Genomic DNA, 16,753 nt, shown 5'->3' with positions numbered 1-16,753 from the left:
CACAGCTCTTCGAGGGGATAGAGACCCCCAAAGCCCTGTTTTGGGCAGCTTGGCTCCTCTATAGGTCTGGAGATAGGCTGTGTACCCCAATCAGCCTGTGGAGAGGCACCTGCTTCCCCTCTTTTGCCTGCCACTTCCCACACTGGGTACAGCTGTCCAAACAGCTGCAGTACCCATCCAGTTGCCAAGGCAACGTCAGCCCATGGCGGGACGTCAGGGATGACAGGGGCAGAGCACTAATCCTGGAAAGTTGCCAAGCAACACAGCGGGTTAGTGACATCACAGGCACCATGGCTTCTGGACAGATGGACAGGCCACTGTGGAAAGGGTCCACTCTCAGGAGATCTAGCTTACAGAGTCACTCATCCTCTACTTCGCAATGGTTACTGCTGTGTCCCTCAACTGGAGGTGGGCTTGAGTGGCAGGGACCAGTGGGTGCTGCTTTCCCCAGCAGCCCTGCCAGCTCCACCTTGCCCCTCTACAGGTGTGACAGTGGATGTGACTGCCTCCTTCCTCAGCAGGGGACTGTGGGTCAGTCCCCACTCTCCTGAGTCTCAAGTGCCTACTTTCAAATGCCATCTTCTGCAATGGCAGGGCATGCAGGCTTTGATCTTCCTGCCCTGCCCTAGAAGTCACCATGCCTACCTGTTCCCTGGGAGAGGAACAAGGGGGCTGAGCCATGACCTCACCATGGGCTCCTACCCCTCCTGTGGTGGGAGGGCAGTCTTTTGCCCTATATGAGCTGGGAGGCCAGTCTTGCTCTTGTTGAAATGGGGAGAAACTGGCTTCCTGAAAGAGTTGGCGGCGGGGTGGGGGGTGGGGTGGGGGACGACTTGGGCAGACAGGCTGCTTAGGGCACCCTGGCCCAGGCCCATGCCTTTGGACCAGGGGTCTGAGGGGCATGGCAGGCCTGGGCTCCCCTCTCCCCTGTGCCTTCCTGCTGGCAGCACTGAGGCCCGGAGGAATGCTTTACTAGCTGCAGAGATGAAAGCCTTGTGTGAACAGGCAGCAGAATGGGCCCTTCACGTGGCCGACAAGCCAGAATGGAGGGCGACAGGCATTCAGACAGGGTGGCTGGAGCTACCCGCTCTCCACCTGCCCCCAGTTGGCCTCTTGAACCCCAGGATCTCTCTCTGGTTTGCTAGGCCAGGAGCTCTGAGCTGCTGCCTAGAGAAACCAAGTCACAGGCATGGAGGGTATCAGAGAGAGCCGGGCAAGGTCTGAGGCACGCCTTCTCCCCAGGCCTCCCCTGATCCTCCCCTTCTCTGCCATTGGCCAGCTGGCCTCAGCAGCTCTGACAGCATTTTCTCTGATGAATAAAAATGGAGACAAATTAATTCTCCTTTCATCCACACGGTCAGCTTGACAGACAATACCTTGAAAGCCCAGAGCTCAGGGAGGAAGAGTGGAAAGGAGTTCCTGGGGGGTTGGAGGATTGAGGACCAGTCACCCATGAATGCTCAGCCCCCAGTCCAATCCCACTCCCACCTACATCCATGTGGAGCTTCGCAGACAGAATCTCCTCCCTCTTTTGGTTTATCTACCACTTTCCATCTCATCTCAAGCTACACCTCCTCAGGAAGCCCTCCCTGATTGCCTCAATCCACAGAATATGCTCACATTCTCCTCAGGGGACCATAGTCAGTACCACTCAGCAGGCAATCATGCAATGGTCACTGCTGCATCCCCCCAACTGAAAGATGAGCTTGTGTGGTAGGGACCAGGGGTGCTGCTTTTCCCAACAGTCCTGCCAGCTCCATCACTCCTGCAAGAAACCATAGGAAATGCTGAGGAGACAGAGCAATCACACCAGGCTATCACCCTGAAGATGGTGGCCACCAACATCTGCCCAGCTGCACATGATCACACTTTACACCCTCTTTCCCAGCCTACCTCCTCCCTCTGACCTGCAATTCCAGACCACGCCAGTGAACAAGGTCCAGGATGCTAAGGTCTGCTCACCGGGAGTGGCAGCCAGGAGGAGTTCCTACCGGTCCCTAAATGCCTGGGCCAAAGCTCCAGATGACAAGCCCCAAGACAGTGATATCTTGCACAAGACATTTCTGTGGGGCCTGAGGAGCTGCAGAAAGCTGCTTATTGTAATTAGGCTCTGAGCGCCTCTGATTTCCCCTTGGCCCCAAGCAGCTCATTGAGCATCGGTGGAATGATCTTTTTGCAGGGTGGGTGGCCTCATCATCTCAGCCTTGTGACCCACTAGGTACCCCCATCCCACCCTTCCTGGGAGCCTGAGTTTGCTGAGTCTGGGGACCAGACTGCCATTCTGACTTTTTCCCCACCTCTAAAAAGGTCTATGAACAGGGCAGGAGGCCTGGGTTCTGCAGCTGACTCACTGGGCAAGTCTCTTTTCTTGCCAGGCCTTAGTTTTTCCATCTGCATATTGAAGAACACAAATCTTGCCCAGCCCTGAACCTGGGCCTCCTGTACAGAATGGTCTGAGGTACACCAGGACTGTTACCCTACCCCAAATACCTCCATTCTTGGCAAGAGCTTTGCCTTTGCCAGACCTCTGGGAGGAAGTGTGTAAGAAATTCCAACAGTCATAGCAGCACTATTCACAATAGGCAAAACATGGAAACAACCTAAATGTCCATCAACAGATGAATGGACAGATAAGATGTGGTACATATACACAATGGAATACTACTCAGCCATAAAAAAAATGAAATAATGCCATTTGCAGCAACATGGATGGAACTAGAGATTATCATACTAAGTGAAGTAAGTCAGAAAGAGAAGGACAAATACCATATGATATCACTTATATGTGAACTCTGAAATAGGGCACAGGGACTTCCCTGGTGGTCCGCTGGTTGAGAATCCATTTTGCAATTCAGGGGATGCCAGTTCAATCCCTAGTCGGGAAACTAAGATGCCACATGCTGCGGGGCAACTAAGCCCACGTGCCACAACTAGAGAGCCTATGCACCGCAACAAAGAGCCCACGCGCTGCAACTAAGACCTGACATAGCCTATAAATAAGTAAATAAATAAATTAGTGTTATAATAAAATAAAATAAGGCACAAATGAACCTATCTACAAAACAGAAACAGACTCACAGACATAGAGAACAGACTTGTGGTTGCCAAGGGGAAGATGGGGAGGGAAGGACTAGGGAGTTTGGGATAAGCAGATGTAAACTATTATACATAGGATGGATAAACAACAAGGTCCTACTGTATGGCACAGGAAACTATATTCAATATTCTGTGATAGCAACTAGAGAAGCCCACATGTCGCAATGAAGATCCCGCATGCTGCAACTAAGACCCAATGCAGCCAAATAAATAAATATTTTAAAAAATATACATTCTGTGATAAAACAATGGAAAAGAATATTTAAAGAAAGAATGTCTATATGTATATAACTGAGTCACTTTGCTGTACAGCAGAGATTGGCACAACACTATAAATCAACTATACTTCAGTTTTAAAAAATTAAAAAAAAAAAAAAAAGAAAAAGAAACTCTGACCGGTCAGCAAAAATAAGTTTGTTCAAGAGAGGGAGTTCCTCATTATCAGAGAGGTGGGGCCACAGTTAGTGGCGAAGGCCTGGGGGTGTTCAAAAACCCAGGGCGGCAGCTGGAGCTGGCAGCCTCCTCGGCAACCTGCTCCCACACTCCAGGTCGGCAAACTGAGGTGGCAAGAGGGGAGAGGGCCTCACCCAAGGTCACAGCAGAGTAGGATGGGAACCTGGGGCTGGCCTGCAGGGTGTAGGGAGACACTAGAAGGGGGAGACGACACAAAGACCAGTGACCACAGGCATCTCCTTCCCTCTCCAGGATGGGGAGGGGCATCCTCCGGAGCTTCCCACTTCTCCTGTCCCCTTGTCCCTCCTCCATTCCACCATCCGGTTGCAGGGGAGGTGGTATCAGACAGCCAGATACAGATCGTTCCTAGGATCTCAGTGTCCCCACCTGAACTGGCTGTTGGATCACCAGGGACCCCCAGGCCATCCTTTCCTCATGGAGGGTCCCTGCCCCAGTGTCCTCTTTCCCTGATACTCCTAACAAGCCACTCAAGAACCTGGCACTGGGCCCAAAAGACCCAAGATGGACAAAATATTGGAATCAAGCACATTCCTGCAACCCAGTGTGGCATCTGGGTTCGAACCAGCAACAGAGGTCATTTTGCTTCACCAAATTATCCTGACTCATATCCACCAAACAAGGAATGCATCTACATTTTGGAAGCTGCTCCACGTCAAAGAATAGAGTTGACCTTTGATAAACATTATTATATAGAACCATCATTTGAATGTCGGTTTGATCACTTGGGAGTTCAAGATGGGCCATTTGGTTTCTCTCCACTTATGTATATAGATTGTTACTGTGGTGTGAAAAGCCCTCCATTAATTAGATCAACAGGGAGATTCATGTGGATTAAGTTTAGTTCTGATGAAGAACTTGAAGGACTGGGATTTTGAGCAAAATATTCGTTTATTCCAGATCCAGACTTTACTTACCGAGGTATTTTAAATCCCATCCCAGATTGCCAGTTTGAGCTGTCAGGAGCTGACAGAATAGTGTGTTCTACTCAGGTAGAACAAGAGGAAAAAACAAAACCCAGCCAAGCAGTTGACTGCATATGGACGATTAAAGCTACTCCAAAAGCTAAGTTGACGTGGAAAGCTGATCAAGGGACTTCCCTGGTGGCACAGTGGTTAAGAATCCGCCTGCAAATGCAGGGGACACGGGTTCGAGCCCTGGCCTGGGAAGATCCCACACGCCGTAGAGCAACTAAACCCGTGCGCCACAACTACTGAAGCCCACGCGCCTAGAGCCCGTGCTCCGCAACAAGAGAAGCCACCACAATGAGAAGCCCACGCACCACAAGGAAGAGTAGCCGCCACTTGCCACAACTAGAGAAAGCCCATGTACAGCAACAAAGACCCAGTGCAGCCCAAAATAAGTAAATAAATAAATATATTAAAAAAAAAAAAAAGAACCTGGCACTGATAGGTCCCTTGCCCAGTTCCCCTGTACCCATGATGGGCCTCTGGGAAATGTCATCTCCACCTCTAAACAGTGACTCTTAGGAGGCTTTCAGGTCTCCACATGGTCTAACAGAGGTGGCCCTGAGAGTGTGACCCAAGACAACCCCCTTCCCTCTTCTCTCTCCAACTGTCCACCCTGACCCAGCTCTGGGGACATCCTGGCCTCAGATCTCCTTGCAAGCAGAAGGAAACTTACTCTTGGAGACCCTGAGGGCAGGAATGGTTGCTCCCATTTAATAGGTAAGCAGACTGAGGTCCTGGAGTGGAGGTCTTGTCGTGGACACACATGCTACTGGTAAGGCAGAGCTGGCTTGTCAGCTGGACCCCCTGCCCTTGACCAGGGCCGTCCGTCCCTGCTACCCCTCCCGGTTGCACAGGCCCTCTTGAGTGGCCCTCAGAGCAGGCAGCTGGGCCTGGGGATGGGCAGGGAGTGCCTTGGGGAGGACGCCTGGGCTGGGGAGCAGGTGTGGTGGGGGGCAGCAGGTGCAGGATAATGGGGCCACCAAGGGAGGCCCAGGGAGCAGGTGCCACCGTGGGGGGTGAGGTTGTCATTGTTCACCCGGCTCTTGTGGGCCCCGAGCAGGAGGGGCATCTCTGTGAGCCCCTGGGCCACCTTGGCTCATGCTCAGAGGTTGTCCAGATGCCTGGGCTCAGGCACACAGCCAAGCCCCTCCCCTGGGTCCCAGCAACCCACCAGGTTGCCATGACAACCAGCACTTTCATCCTTGTCCCTTTGTCTGGTCATGGTCCAGCTTTTGTGACCAAGCCATAATTCGGGGGTGGAGAGAAAGGGGCCTTGCCTCCAGACACACTCAGCTGGGGTAGAGCTGTGAACCCGAGGCAGAGGGGACTGGAGGGCACGTTAAAGGAAACTGGAAAAGCTGGGTTTGCTGGCCATCAACCCCTGCAGCTTCCTCCCTTGGCTACTGACCACACTCTCATGGCTGAGTCTGTAGGCCTGGGAGTGACCAGGGCCCCAGGCTCTCCTGTCCCCTCCCTGTGCCTCATTTTCCCATCTATAAATGGACCACCCCTCTCCACTGATGCACCATGGCTGAACAATTTGATGACTTCCCTGTATAACTGAGGAAACCAAGGTACAGAGCCAAGCTGGGCCTTGGCCTGGATCACGCCACAGAGAGCAAGAGGAAGAGCCAGGCCTACTGGGGATCCAGGACCTCAAGCCATTAGGCCCCCACGCCAAACGACAAATCAAGCCCCACAGTCGTCCCTTCTCCTGACACCCCCATCGGGAGGAGCCTAGCCACCAGGATTGGACAGGGCTGGGAGCAGGCTGTGGCCGCCCTGGCCCCACCAGCTGTGTGACCGTGAGCAAGCCCTTTCTCCTCCTGGAGCCCCAGTCTGTAAAATCAAGGGGTGTTGAGAGTAATGGAGAGCCCTCCCACCCACAGCTGGGGTGAGAATGAAGCAAGGCGCACTCTGCACAAAGCAGGCTCCATGCCCACCCCACAAACATCACACATCCTCCACTCCCAGCACCACCTTGGCCTGCCCAGAGGACTTGGCATCCCCATGTGTCCACCCTGCCACCCTGCTCCAGGCCTTTGCACCTGTGGTCCCTCCCCTGTGGCGCACTCTCCGCCTCACACAGGAATCTGGAAGTCCCAGGTCACCAAGAGTTGGAGAGCATGACCACTGCTTAAATCTACAGGAATCCCCTAGAGACAAGTTGTGATGTTCAACAGGGAACCCCCGAGCAGAAGCAGAGCGTGCTCCTGGGATGTGGACCTGGCTCCGGGGATGGGATGGCACAGAAGGGGAGCAGGATGGCTTTAGAGACTAGGCTGTAGCAACTTTTGTCCTTTCTTCCTTTTGTCCTCCTCTTTGAGAGGAGCCAGGAGTTCCTACAAGCCCCTGCCCCAGGCTTACCACCCCAGTCTCGTGGGAGGAGTCTGGGCACCCCAACAATGATCAGCACAACCTTGAGGGTTTGGTGTGAGCTTCTGTAGGGTCTTCCACCTTCCATGGGATTCAGGGCTCTCTCTGCAGGCCCCTTAGGCTCAGGACAGACACCCACCACCAGGGCAGCTCCACAGACATGACAGGGTCTGGGGATGTGCCCCAGAGACACCTCCAGGCAGACACCTCAGTCAGGGTGGGTCTGCACCCCCCCTTCTCAGCCACCACTGGTCCCCCTGAATGAGACTTGACGAGCAGAGGGCCACAGGGGAGGGTCTTGGGCTCTCCTGCAGTGCAGTGAACACTGAGCAGAGAACCGATTCCAAACAGCAGGGCCCCGACCCCATGTCTCAACACGGCACGGCCATCTCAAGAAAATGTCACTTCCTCTTCCCGTGAACATCTTCCTCTGGGATTAGCTCTGCATCTGTGCTGGATGTGCTGGGGTGGTAGCAGAGTCTGCTACCTGAGGCCATCAGGTGGGTGTTGGGGCCTGGGCTGACGCTGCACCACTGGCGGCCCATGCCAGCAGGAGGACCATGTCCGCCTCTGTAGTTATTTATTATCACTATGGGTTAGGAAGCTGTTACTGAGGAACTAGAATGTGTCATGAGGTTTATACATCATGTCATTTAATCCTCACACCAGCCCTGGAAGATGGTGGCTATTATTGTTTCCCCTTTTACAGGTGAGGACACCGAAGCTCAGAAATGTTAAGCTTGGGAAAGGGGATCAGCAGACCCACCTGAGGGGTGGGAGAGGGTAGGAGGGCATAGCTGAGGCCACTGTTAGGTAGAACACGGTGCAAGGCAGATCTGGGCTCAGGGTAAAACATTCTGTGCAATGGCCTGAGCCAAGGGACTGGGCTATCCAGGTCGCAGGGAGCACCTGTCATGAGAGGCATGCAAGGAGAAGCTGGATGGGATACCTGTTATTGAGGCATCAGGATGGAAACAGAGTCCCTGTCCAAAGCATGTGAGAACCTAAGGTATCCATCCTAGCCTCACCCCAGTCCTGGAGGGTGCAGAGAAGGCAGCACCTCCCACGTAGGGGTTGAAGGATGGAGGGGGACACACTGCCCAGACCATCCCCCTGTTTTCTCATCTCCAGGAGTGGCTTCCACTTTCCAAAGTATGTTTTAGTGAGAAGTTTCAGGGACAAGGCACAGGTGGAAACACAAGACTGGGAGTGAGTACCCCAAATTTTGCATCCCATGCACTTGACTTGCCTCATCCTAGTGCCAGCCCTATGGGGACATTTCAGAGCTCAGTCCCACTCCCACGTCCCCTCCCTAGGGAACTGACAGCTCTTCCTTCCCTACCCCTCATACCAAGCCCCATCAGTTCTACTCCTAAACATCCCTCAAATCCCCTCTTCTCCAGATCCACAGCCATGGCCCTGGGCACCACCTCCCTGACCTCCCAGCCAGCAGTTACCAGTTCCTCCTACCCAGAAGCCCTTCTTAGACCCCTCCATGGCCCCTCCCTCTCCCTACTTGGCACCTTGTGCTGCCCTCTGGCCAGAGAGAGGCCCTTTTAGTTCCTGGTAAAAATCAGGTGCCTGCCCACTTCTCACCTGGATCATATTCACTGCAGCTCAGGCATCTTTCCTCCCAGGTCTGGGTTAAGCACCCCCGTGCTCCTACAGCCATGACAAAACTGTGTAGCCATGACCATTAATATGTCTGCCTTGGGAATTCCCTGGCAGTCCAGTAGTTAGGACTCTGTGCTTTCACTGCCAAGGGCCCGGGATCAATCCCACAAGCCATGCAGTGCAACCAAAAGAAAAAACATATATACATATATATGTGTGTGTCTGCCTCCTCAGAGAGACCAAAGGCACCATGGGGCAGGGTCCAACCTGTCTCACCCAGCCTTGCATCCCCAGCCCTGCTGCCTGACACAGAGGAGATGCTCAGTGACCGAGAGACAAATGGATGAATGAATGAGAGTGTGGCCAAGGCTGGGAGGGCTGTCCTATACAGGCAGGTCCCCGGGGTCAGCTGGGTGTAGAAGCCAGAGCAGGAAGTGGGCTCGGGGAGATGTCCAGGGCAGGAGACTGACTGAGCCAGCAGGTCCTCTGCAGAGGCCCCAGATTTGTGTGCCCCCCCTACCCTGAACTGCAGAGAGGGGGCATCTCTAACAGCTACACATCTGCCAGAAAGGGACAGGAATTGGTGCCTTATGCCGAAGGGAGAGGGTGATTTAGGTGGATTCCTAGAGGTCTCACCCACTGCCTCTGAGCCACATCTTCGCTTTCAGCAAAGCCATTTTACAGTCTTCCTAGGGACCACCACGGGTGTGAGGAAATCCAAAGGTCCAGCCGCGGTGCACCCACGCTGCTCAGCTGGAGGGGGGATGCCTGTTGGTGGCTTTGTACAGCCCCCAACCCCAACCCCAACCCCAACCCCTGGGCAGAGAACAAGCAAGTTTGAGAGGGCAGAAGGTTTCCCTGGGCTTGGCTGACCTTGAAACTCCAGCTACTGCTCTCTGTGGGTGGTCCCGGGCCAGCCTTCTGCTGCTTCATACTCCTCTCAGCTCAGTGGCAGCCTCCTGGACTTCCTGGCAGGCTTCCAGGCCTCAGAGGAAGCCACCGCCTCTGCCACCACTGCTACCGCTGCCACCACTGCGGCTGTGAAAATGCAATTACAGCAAATAGCCGCTGCCTCACTTGAGCCTCACCACCCACACCTGGAACTAATTAACTTAATTAGGCCTTAATGAGCTACACTGGTCAGAAGGCCTATTTTTACTTAATTATCCCCTAATGTGCTTGGCATGGAGGAGCCCGGGACCAGGAGGATGGCTTTGGTGGTGGCAGCCACCTCTTCTCCCTGCAGAAGGGACACCCAGGAGTTATGCCTGCAGGCCAGGAGTGAACCTCAAAGCTGAAAGTTGGCGAGTGGGGGTGAGCCAGGGGACACAAGCCAGACCCGCGGGAACAGCGCCCCTCTCCCAGCCCCATCATTCTGGCCACCCTGCCTCAGCTGGGCTGAGGGCCCCCCTAGCCCTAGCACATCGCCCTGTTAGGATCTTCTGCATCGCCCGTGCATCACACTATTCTCATTTTCCTGACTCCCACTAGAGTATAGGTTCCACGAGGGTAAGGATTTCATCTTGGTCGCTACTGAATCTCCAGCCTAGAACATGTGCCTGGCACATAGTAAGGACTTTTTGTTGAATGGATGTTGAGGGAATGCCTTGACCCTCCCACAAACAGCCAGAGTCCCCAGCCCCTTCCTCGAGCTCCCCAGAACCCACCCAAACACCTCACACCTGAAGATGACATCCCCACATCCTACTCTGGCCTCCCAGCCTCTGCTCACACTGGTCCTACCATCTGAAGTACATCCTCTGTGAACTGAAATTCTTGCCTGTCCCAGGCCCTGCAGGTGCCGTGTCTCCTGACCAGTGAGGGAAAGGGTTGGGACCTCTGCTTGTTTGAACTTGGCTCTTCCTGGCACTTATCTCTGCCTACCCTTTGGAGGACACTCCTTGGGGCTGGGTCTGTCTGAACCCTGAGACCATGAGCCCCTGGAGGTAGTGACCCTCATCTTTGCCTGCCCATCGCTCCCCATTTAACCCCAGTAACCAGGCCCAAGGTGGCTGGCCCATAGTCAGCAATTAGCAAACAAGTTGGCCTCACCTTGATCATATGCCTCCAGACCCAGAGAGGGGCTTGGATGAAAGCCAAGTCCAGCCAGTTGCGGGTATTGCCTATAAGAGGGGGCACCACTGAGTGGGAAGGTTTGGGATGGCCCCCAGAGCCCATGCCTCCCATACAAGATTCCCCAGTTCAGAAGGGCAGGGGGCCCAGCCTGGGGCAGTTGGAATTGCCAGTCAGAGCTGTCTCCCCAGGGGCCTGACCCGCATGCAGGGCACAGGTGGGACAGAAAGAGGAGGGACAACTATGACGACATAATTTGGAGAAAGGGAAGAAAGATGTCACATTCCTTAGGTACCTCCCTGGGGACTCTGGACAGTGTCAGGATGTCTGAAATCATAGACTCTCCCTTCACACAGGGATATGGAGGCCTGAGAGAGAGAATCCGCCCAGGTGACCCAGCCAGACAGAAAGTAGAGTTGCTGGGACCTGATTTTGGCTCTAACAGCACCTCTTGGAGGCCCTGGAGCCTCGGCTTGCCCATCTTTACAATGGTAGCACTGATTCCCATCTTCCCTCACTTCCTTCCCCCTGCCGCCACTCCCCCGACCCCTGCCCAGGAAAGCTGTGAGACTCACTGAGGGGAAGGCTGTGGATGGTCTCAGGCAGGTCAGGGCCCCACCTCCTGGCCTTGTGGAAGGAGGCAGGGGGTGGGGAGTGCAGAGGAGGCTGAGGGAGCAGGACTCTGGGGGCCCCCCAGTGATTCCCTGCCCCCTCCTAGGGGAAAGAGCCATGGGGCAGGAGACCTTCCTGAAGCTGAGGGGGAGCTGCCTGGGCTCGAGGAGTGTCTGGCCATGTTGGGCTGCCTCTTGGGTCAGCAGCACTGCCACCATCAGATCTAACACCTTCCTTGCCCCAAGCCTCAGTTTACCACAAGTCCAATGAGGATAGCAGTAATCAATCCAGTCCTTCCAGTCTGTGGCCTCGAAGAGCCACCCTGAGGGGCCAATAAGCTAGTGGCTGGTGTGAGCATCAAAACCCTGAAGAGAGAAGAGACAGCCTGCAAATGGTAGTATTTCAGGCAGAGAACCTGGGGGCAGAGGGGCCTAGACTGCCCGGGCCCCTGATCTCAGCCAGACCAGCCTAGCCAGGGCCCTGGCTGTGGGGACGGCAGTGCCCATCTGTGATGGGAGAGGCTTGGTCAGGGATGCCATCAGCCCTGGAAACTGCCTTTCTGCTCCTGCTGACTCTTCTGTCCTCGCCTGTCTGTCAGCTTCTGACAGTCACCGCGCCTCACGCACACAGCGGCCACTGCCTCCAAAGCAGAGGCAGCTGCTGCGGCCTCCATGCTGGAACCAAAACTGAATGAGCATTTTCACAATGTTGCCTCCCGCTGAGGGCTCATAATTGCATGTTGAAGCCATGTGATGGAGCCCAACTTACACTAATTATGTCATTACCCTAATTAAGTAAATACTGTATGTGCTAATTGGCTGAAATCTCTTCGGGGGGGATGGGCAGGGTGAGAGGAAGCCCGTGTCCCCTAGGCTTTCACATGGATGGGCTGGGGCTAATAAATTCGGGGCGGGGGGCATTCTTCCCTCAGTTTTGCAGGTTCTGCCGTCACCCAGGTGGGATGCAGGGAGGACCCTCGGCCGCTGCCCTGGACAGGCTTGCCCATGCTCCAGGGGAGAAAGCAGAAGGTGCTGGACAGGTGGTCAGAGATCCAGGCTGGAGGCCTGCCTTTGCCCTGACAGGCCAGTGGTCTTAAACAACCTTCTACCTCTCTCCAGTGGGTCCTCTTGCCCACCCCCCACCTCAGCCAGCCCAGAGCTTGTGGAATCTCAGATGTACGGGGCACAGTGGCATCAGAGGGACTCAATGTCCAGGAAGGACTAACCAAGCCACTGTCATCCACCTATATAGGACAATAGTTACATGCCCGGCCTGGGACAGCAGGAGGGAGAAAGGCTGATGACCGAGCAAAGCCCTAGGCCCAGGGGACAGCACCAGTGTGAGCCAGCAAAGGAATAAACAGAGCTGGCATGTAAGGTGGAAGACAGCCTGAGGAAGTCAGGAAGGCTTCCTGGAGGAGGAGGACCTCAACTGTGAGAGAGGACATAAGGGCCTCAGAGATCAGATAATCTTTCAAGGTGTGATTTTTTTTTTAATGCCAAACTTTTTAACCATAACCCTCAGGTTGGGGTTACGAGAGAGAAGAGAGCAGCCATCTGGAGGACGGTCCCAGATGGGAGTCCAACCCATTTGGGGGTACTGAGGGACCAGAAGGAATGCCAGCCCTGTGTCAGGGACAGTTGTGTCCAGAATGACCAGAGCCCTCATCCTTCCCTCTCTAAGTCTATCACCATGGACCAGCTGTCAAGCGAGGGCCCCCATCCCTGCCCTGTCTCTCATGAGGCTGTGGGGAGGGTCCCAAAGGCAAGAGTTTGAGGCCTCAGCACTGCAGCTGGGGCCTCCAAGAGCTGAGTCTTCTCAAACCCAACAGAGCCAATCAGTGCCCAGTCTGGCGAGTGTGCCCAGGTGCCTCAGTGTGGGCATCCCTGTTCTCCCAGCTCCACCCCACCCGCCTGCTGCCACCTCCATAGACATATGCTGCAGCTCCACACCCGGCAAACACCACATGCTCACTTTGGTGGGCAATGGCTCCCTGCCTCCCAGGCTGGAGGAAAGAAAAAACAAGAGGAACGTGAGGCCTAGCCCTGGACAGGCCCAACTCCCAAGGCAGCCTCGGCCAAGTCTCTCCAGCTCCCAGGCCTCATGCTCCCAATAGATGATACACACTCATTCATTGCCTGTCCCAGGCCTCCATTCATTCCACACAACATGGTCTGGGCTCCCCTACACTGACTCCAGGAGACAGAAACAGATAAGAAACCATCCTTTTATCCATGACATCTGCAACTTACTCTCAAATGGCTCAGGAAAAAAAATACATATAACTATGCACACATACAGAGCAAATACATATATAGAGAGGGAGAGCAAGTGAGGAAAAATATTAACAGTAGTCGACGTGGCTAGAGGGTATATGGGTGTCTTACACTATTCTTATTGACAATTCTTCTGTAAATTTGCATTTATTTAGAAGTAAATGGAATGAAGGAAGGGAGGGAGGGAGGGAGGGAAGAAGGGAGGGAGGGAGGAAGGGAGGAAGGGAGGGAGGAAGGGAGGGAGGAAGGGAGGGAAGAAGGGAGAAAGGAAGGAAGAGAGGGAGGGAGGGAAGAAGGGAGGGAGGGAGGAAGGGAGGAAGGGAGGGAGGGAGGGAGGAAGGGAGGGAAGAAGGGAGAAAGGAAGGAAGAGAGGGAGGGAGGGAAGAAGGGAGGGAGGGAGGAAGGGAGGAAGGGAGGAAGGGAGGGAGGGAGGGAGGGAGGGAGGGAGGAAGGGAGGGAGGGAGGGAGGGAGGAAGGGAGGAAGGGAGGGAGGAAGGGAGGGAGGAAGGGAGGGAAGAAGGGAGGGAGGGAGGAAGGGAGAAAGGGAGGAAGGGAGGAAGGGAGGAACGGAGGGAGGAAGGGAGGGAGGAAGGGAGGAAGGGAGGGAGAAAGGGAGGGAGGAAGGGAGGAAGGGAGGGAGGAAGAGAGGGAGGGAGGGAGGAAGGGAGGGAGGGAGGGATGTCCTTTCCTTTTATGGGATTCCAGGCTATGAGAGGAGGTAGCTGGAACGGTGGCAGCCCGGTTGATGTGGCCCTCCTTGGTGGCGCTGGGACAGCTTCCCTGAGGAGGTGGAGGGAGTTGGGCTAGGCAGAGTCTAAGGGCATCTAGCTCTTACCCTTCCACGCAGGGTGGGATGGAGGCTGACTCCTCCTCTCCCTGTCACAGCTTTAGGCAAGCCCACAGCTCCCTCCCCTCTTCCTGCTCTCCAAAGCATGTTGGTGTGCTGGACTTTCTATAAGGAGTCTCCAGTGGGATGAGAAGGGGAACTTCCCTTGGTCGTAAGCTTAGGATGGCCTCCTGTGCCTCTGAGCATGGGAGGAGACTGGACCAGCCCGGGGTGCTGTGCCTGGGACTAGAGAGGGATAGGATGGTTCTGATCAAGGCCACCCTACCTCCCCTGCCCCTCACAACACTAACACAGACTTGTGCCGCAGCGGCCCAAGCCCAAGTGGAATTCCCTCGTGCCCTTGCCTGTCACAGCAGCACTTAGCAGCAGGAGGGAGCAGCAGGAAGTGGTTCATTATTCCATCCTTCATTAGGTCTGCATTAGGCAGCCCAAGAATCGTGGGATGTGCAGGAGGCCTCTGCTTTAGATGGGCCTGTTAAGGGGCTGCAGCTCTGGACACGCCCCCTGCAGCCTCCTTCCCAACTCACACCCCCCATCCCCTGCTTCCCCACTCCCTTCATTCTTCCCCATTGTGCCTACCATCCTCCCCACCTCCCTTGGGGCCCCAAATGCTCTTCCCTAAAAGGGGACTTCCCCTACCCAGTTCTCAGTCCAGGCTTTGGACCCCATCCACCATCCCCTCCCCCAAAGACACAGTGACAGTGGCATCCCGATGTGTGGTCAGTCTCAGCAGAATGAAGGGGACCCCTGGCCGCTTTCACAGCCCATCCCCTCTCCCCTTGACCTCAGGCTGACACTTCAGAGCCTAGACCGCCCCAGAGTGGACCTGCCCTCCATTCAGGAGACTCTGTCCAGGACGCTCCAGACTGCGGCACCCAGAGGTCAGCAGGGGCCCATTCCTCCATTCGGACACCTTTGTTCTTCTCCCGCCTTTGTCCCTGGCCCATCCTCCTAGCCAGCCCACAGCCCAGAGCCTTACCCCTCGCCTGGCGGCTCGCCTCTCCCTCCCATTCCCCTTCGTGGCCTTTTGCCCACTCAAGTAGCAGAGCCTGGCATGGGATGGGGTGGAGCCTCTCTGCCCACCCTGCCCAGCCCCCAGCCCGCCCGCCCCCTAGAGCCCTTCTCTCCACTACTCCCTCTCCTGCCCACGCCCCCTCACTTGCCCCACGTCCCGCCCCTCTAACAACCTCCCCTCTCTAGGTCTGGCCCCCTCACCTCCTCCGCCCCCTCCCCATTTCCTCTTCCCTCTTTCCTTGGCCCTTCGGTCCCTGGAAGTCAGGCCTCCTCCCCTCCCCTCTTCTCTCTCATCCTCTCCCTTCTTTCTTCCCCCTCCAGTCTCCACTCCTTCGCCTGCTCACTCACCCTCTCCCTCTCCTGCTGCCCCCCTCTCTCTCCCCCACCTCTTTGTTTCAGCTGAGAACCGGCTCCTCGGGACAGTTCCCACACCGCAGTGCCTCTGGTGAGGAGACAGCGCCGCCGAGGTGAGCTGAGCGATCGGGCACCGGCAGGCGCGGGCAGCCGGAGCTCCGGGGGCAGGTGGGTGGGGAGACGGGGCAGTCCAGCCCGCCGCTTCTCTGCCCGGACCAGTGGGAGCAGCAGTCGGACTGCCAGCTTCGGATTCCCCGGTGGTTAGCAGGAGCCAAGGACAGAGGGGCAGCCAGTTGGCCACGGGGGGGGGGGGGGGCGGCAAAGCTTGTCAGGAGCTGGCAGGCTCTGTCCCAGCCCTGGTGCCTGGCTTCTGTGGGTGGCCCTGGGTGGAGGGAGACCCTCAGGGGGTACCCGACTGGGTGGGCGGGGGGCTGGGCTGCCAAGAACAGCCATCCCTGACGGTCTGAATGTATGCCCTGTCCTAGAGTCCAGAGCTCAGGACCCAGCCTCTGGCTGGGCTGCGGCTGCGAGGTTGCCGGGTGGCAGCAGCGGAGCTGTCCGTGGGGCTGTGACCCCTACAAGTGTCCATTCCTGGGGGGCTGTGGTTGCTGGTCAGGTATGTGCTGGACCACTCCCATTGCCCAGGTGGGGGGTGTGGGCGAAGGAGAGCTCTGCCCCATGCTACAGGCTGGCTGCTTTCACCCCAAGCTACTGACCACCAGACCCAGAGAGCCACATGGAGGGGCACTTCTCCCTGCCCTATGGGTCTCTGACCAGCTCCCCCAAGATGGGGTCCCCAGGACAGCTTTACCCAGAGTTGCAATCAGTAGGGATTCAGGTCCAAGCTCACATGTTCCTGCGGTCAGCTTCCTGGGGTGAACTGAACAGGACAGGGAGGAATGCCTTGATGGGGGTGGTGGGCAGCTGGGAGAGAACAGGTGGAAACGGAGCCCTGGCTCTTGAGTAAGGCTTAAGTGTGAGTACTGGACATGACCCAGGGCTACACAGTGATCCAGAGACCCTGACGCTGGGTAGGTGGGTGGGAGTGG

At 55.8% G+C, this 16,753-nt stretch overlaps 1 pseudogene; it reads left to right on the top strand.

The window, feature by feature from the left end:
* Positions 1-379: 379 nt before the first annotated feature.
* LOC132432907 (neuropilin and tolloid-like protein 2 pseudogene) lies at positions 380-16,276 on the top strand (annotated as a pseudogene).
* The last annotated feature ends 477 nt before the right edge of the window (positions 16,277-16,753 follow it).

This window comes from Delphinus delphis, chromosome 10, assembly GCF_949987515.2.
Source record: "Delphinus delphis chromosome 10, mDelDel1.2, whole genome shotgun sequence".
NCBI lineage: Eukaryota > Metazoa > Chordata > Mammalia > Artiodactyla > Delphinidae > Delphinus > Delphinus delphis.
Note: the sequence above shows the minus strand (reverse complement) of the source record. Positions and strands in the feature narration are given on the sequence as shown.